This window comes from Schistocerca serialis, chromosome 1, assembly GCF_023864345.2.
Source record: "Schistocerca serialis cubense isolate TAMUIC-IGC-003099 chromosome 1, iqSchSeri2.2, whole genome shotgun sequence".
Lineage (NCBI taxonomy): Eukaryota > Metazoa > Arthropoda > Insecta > Orthoptera > Acrididae > Schistocerca > Schistocerca serialis.
This window is the reverse complement of record NC_064638.1, coordinates 806,106,974-806,111,914: the sequence shown is the minus strand read 5'-3', so window position 1 is coordinate 806,111,914 and position 4,941 is coordinate 806,106,974. Positions and strand designations below refer to the sequence as shown.

At 40.4% G+C, this 4,941-nt stretch overlaps 1 pseudogene; it reads left to right on the top strand.

Moving 5' to 3' along the window:
• The first annotated feature begins 2,336 nt into the window (after positions 1 to 2,336).
• LOC126429560 (5S ribosomal RNA) lies at positions 2,337 to 2,453 on the top strand (annotated as a pseudogene).
• The last annotated feature ends 2,488 nt before the right edge of the window (positions 2,454 to 4,941 follow it).

The window sequence follows — 4,941 nt, the reverse complement described above, 5'->3', positions numbered from 1 at the left end:
GCCATCTGCATTATAGTGAAACTAATATGTCAACTCCATCTTCAGAAAATAGATGTTTACTTGCCGTTCTGATGCACTAGTTACTGCGTGTGTTTTGTTCAAGTGGATCTACTAGAATAACGTGCCATTATTATATTCTTTGTTTCGGACGGCTTATCGCGTATGAAAATTCATCCTCAGTTGGTGTAGTTATGTAAGACGCTGCCGGGTAGATGAGTTCACCGCGTCGTCCATTTACTGAAGTCATTCCTCGTGAAGAAAGTATCAAGACTGTAGCCACAAGTAACAGCATCGAGGAAATGAAGGTAGTGGTACTGGATGATTGCCAATTAACTGACTACTAGAAGACAGACAAATGTATACGAAACATTAACTCTGAGGAAACTTTGTACCAAATGGATACCGCATTTATTTAATGCTAATAAATATAACATGGCGATCCAGTAATGTGTCAACCGTTTTATAAGGATCCAACGGTTTTGGGCTCTGATTTCTTGTTGGTGATGAGACGTGGGTCCTCCGCTTCTCACTGGAAATGAAACAGCAAACAAAGTGGGTGTAACCGGTGGTCCATATTAATCTGTTCGAAAGATTTCTTTCTTGTTGTTGTTGTTGTAATTTTTCTGACTCACTGACGTGGCCCTTTACGAATTACTTTCCTGCGCAAACTTCTTCATCTCATAGTAGCACTTAACACCAACGTCGTCAATTACTTGCTGGATGTATTCCTATCTATGCCTTCCCCGCAGTTTTTAACCTCTACAGCTACCTCAAGTATCAAATAAGATATTCTTTGATGTCTGAACATGTGTCCTATAATCCTCTTCCTCTTTCTTGCTAATGTTTTACACATGTTCCTCTCTTCACCGATTCCGCGGACAACCTCCTCTCTTATTATCAGTCCTCATAATTTTCAGAATCCTACTACAGCACCACATCTCAAACGCTTCGATTCTCTTCTTTCCCGGTTTCCCTCAGCTCTCGAGCCACCTCTATGCAATGTTGTGCTCCAGACGTACATTTTCCGAAATTTCTTTCGCAAATTAAGTCCAATGTTCGATTGTAGTAGACTTCTTTGGTCAGCAATTCCCCGCAAGTCCGTGTTAGTCTGATTTTTACGGCCTTCTTACTTCGTCCCTCATGTGCTGTTTTGCTTCCAAGGCAACATAACTCATGCAATTTGTCTGTCTTGTGCTCCCCGATTTTGAAGTTAAGTTTATCGCTAATCTCATCTCTGTTCCTCCTCATTACTTTCTTCTTTCTTCGATCTGCTCTCAATCCACGATATGTGCTCGTTAAACAAGTTGACCAGATTCTGCATTCCTCTTCACTTTCACCGAGGATAGCAATACCACCAGCGAATCTCAGCACTGATGTTCTTTCACCCTGAATTTTAATATCATTTCTGAATTTTTCTTTAATTTCCGTCATTGTTCCTTCGATGTATGCTTGAGCAGCCGTGGCGAAGATTGCATCTCGGCCTTCCATTCTTATTTTCCCCTCTTGGTTCTTGTACATTCTGTACATTAACCAGCTTTATTTGTTGCATATTTTCCTCAGAACTTCTAACAAAGAGCACCATTTTACATTGTCGAACGCTCTTTCTAGGTTGACGCATCCTGTTAACGTGTCTTGATGTTTCGTACTCTTGCTTCCATTACCTGAGAACTGCCACTCTGGTGCCGTTACCTTTCCTGACGCCAAACCGATCGTCATCTAATAGATCCTCAATTTTCTATTTAATTCCTCTGTATTTTATTATTGTCAGCAAACTGGGTGCACGAGATATTAAGCTGATCGTGCAATAGATTCGCACGTTCCTGTCTTTGCTATCTTCAGGATTGTGCGTATGATTTTTTTACAAAAGTCTGATGGTATATCTCCAGACTCATAGATACTACAAAGCAACTTGAATAGTCGTTTGGTTGCCAATTCCTCAATATTTTTAGAAATTCCTAAGCAATCTTATACCTTCTGCATTATTTCGTCGCAAATCTTCCGAAGTTCTGTTAAACTACGGTTCATATCGACTCCCAGTTCTTGTCTCACCTCAACAGACAGTGTCTCTTCCCTGTAGAGAGCTTCAGTGTACTCTTTCCACCTATACACTCTCTCCTCTGCGTAAAGCAATGAAATTTCTCTTGCGGAGTTTCAATGTATTCGTTCCACTTATCCGCTCTCTCCTCTGCGTTTTAATAGTGGAATTTCTGTTGCACTGTTAATGTTGATGCCTTTGATTTTAATTTCACTGAACGTTGATTTGAATTTTCTGTATCTGGATCAGTCCTTCCGACGGCAATTTTTTTTAAAAGTATTTACCCATTTTTCTTACATCTGGCAACGGCCTTGCCGCAGTGGTTACACCGGTTCCCGTGCGATCACCGAAGTTAAGCGCTGTCGGGCGTGGTCGCACTTGGGTAGGTGACCATCCAGGCCGCCATGTGCTGTTGCCATTTTTCGGGGTGCACTCAGCCTCGTGATTCAATTGAGGAGCTACTGGAGCGAATAGTAGCGGCTTCGATCAAGAATACCATCATAACGACCGGGAGAGCGGTGTGCTCACCCCACGCCCCTCCTATCCGCATCCTCCACGGAGGATGACACGGCGGTCAGATGGTCCCGGTAGGCCACTCGTGGCCTGAAGACGGAGTTCTTTCCTGCATCTGCTTCACCATGACTTCCATGCACTGTCTCTTTGTTTCATTGCTATGTTTCTTCATGTTGCTGTATTCCAGTTCCTGTGTTTTCCTGAACATTTTTATGCTTCCATCTTTCATCCATCAAAAGAAGAATTTATGGAAGAATGACTTATGTCCTGTATTTTAAGACAAATTAATTTCGGGAATCTTATAATTTGTTTGACTCAAGTTAATTTTGAAATGGTCTCATTATTGTAGCACAATTTTCAGGTAGTTCAAGAGTGTTCCAAATGAACACTTCAACAAGGTAGGATTGGATATGTAGAATGTAATGGCATCTGGTAAACTGCTGTGCGTGGGATTATCGGAGTATTGTATTATTTTGGGCTTGAGATATGCAAAAACGAATAGTGAACAGTATAAAGCATTACGTGCTCTTAAAGCAGTGGTTTCCATTACCTTCTGCATCCTCATTCCGCTGATCACTGGTGATTCTTCAATTTTTAGGGACAGTTTTTTATCCCAAGAGCGAGAAGGTGCCCCAACATCTGTCAACCTCTCCACCATTTTTAACAAGTCCGTTGCAGAGCGAGAGTCATTACTTAGCAGGAAGTCTTCGGCCGCCATTGATGATAAAAAAACAACAAAAAAAACCATAATGACATTAGAAACAAAAGAAAGTCATATCTTATGAGGAATATAAGTCTGCCCTCAAGTAAATTTGAATTTGTACAATGTAAGAGCAGAGGTACCTTTACGGTGTACGGATTGTTGGCACAGCCATTTTATTCTACATACGTGTTAGAATCCGGCTTTCCCTCATTTCTACATCTAAATGCTCTGCGGAGAGACATTCCGGAATCACATTTCAGTCACTGGAAACCATCGGACGAAATGCACATCTTTTAAAGAGTTGTATGTCGACAATAAGTGAAATTTTGACATAGAAAACCGATTCTTTCAGTGCCAGAATGAGTAATATTCAGCTTGCCCTCGCATAGCTTTTAATTCTAATTTTATAGTTCGTATAAATTACACTCCTGAAACATTCATAATATAAGCTGAATTAAATCGCCACCGCTTCATGGAATCTGGAACAAAATACTATGACGAGAGACGCTGTTGGCATCTGCCAAACAGAAGTCAATTACGAATGGAATTTCGCTTCGCAACTGTGTTGGATAGAAAATGAGACAGCTTTCCGCTAGACATTACCTAATTCGTATTTATTCACCGCTCCTGTACTTGATCACTCGTATATTCCAGTATCAAGCGGCTGGTTTGCCAAAACTCTTGTATCCACCTTATAATTTATTATAAAACCCAGGTACTAATAGTTGTAGCCTTGGGCGTTTCTGAGCACTCGATGACGAAGAATTTGGCTCTTTACGCCGTCATGCGATTGAAATCGATCCACATTTAATAATCTCCACTGCGAAACACTACCTCTTAAATGGTTAACTGCAAATCGTATTTTCTTTCTATAAGATCATGAAGTTAATAAAAAACCGTCCGAAAGCTCTTCAAAACAACAGCGTACGAATTTCCCACTGAGAATCAAAACCAGGAAATTTCTATGTGATACCTTTGCCCATTTCAAAGTGAAAATCCTCTCACCAATCGCGACTTCCATCAGAACTCACAATTTCTGGATTGAACTGCCTCCACACCCCCTTGTTGATGACGATATCCTTTCCGAACTCTTTAAGTTCTCCCATTAATCTCCTTTTACCTTCGATAGTGCAGCGTCAGGATTAGAAGAACCAAGAAGCATAGTAGTAGGAGTAGAAATGATTAAATAGATAAAATTTTCAGAAGTTCAAGCAATTTGGCAGAGGAAGAACAAAAATGTATGATGGAGAGGGGTCTGAAGTGAGGGAAGTTGTGGGATGAGGGTAAGTGGGCTGGAGGAGTGGAAGTGATAAGAATCGGCAGATATCAAGTTTTCACCAAAATATCATTGAAAGAAAAGATCTTGGAACAAGTAAATCTTTTGGTTAGTTGGGAAGTTTCGTGACAGAAAATGGAAGCTGTATGAAGGTAATAAGAAACAGAAAATCTATTGGTGAAAGAGCTTAAAAAACTTGAAATGGAAATAAGGAAAAGATTAAGCACTGTCTCGTCCGAAGAGTTATTGTAGCGATTCGTGTACAGATAAGACAGAAAAATTACTTACATCGTTTGAAATGTGGCTGTGGAGAAAAATGCTTAACGTGAAATGAATACATAAAATAATGAATGTAGGAGTGATCCTGAGAATAGGAGAGGAAGGAAATCTATTGGAAAGCATAATAACGCGTAA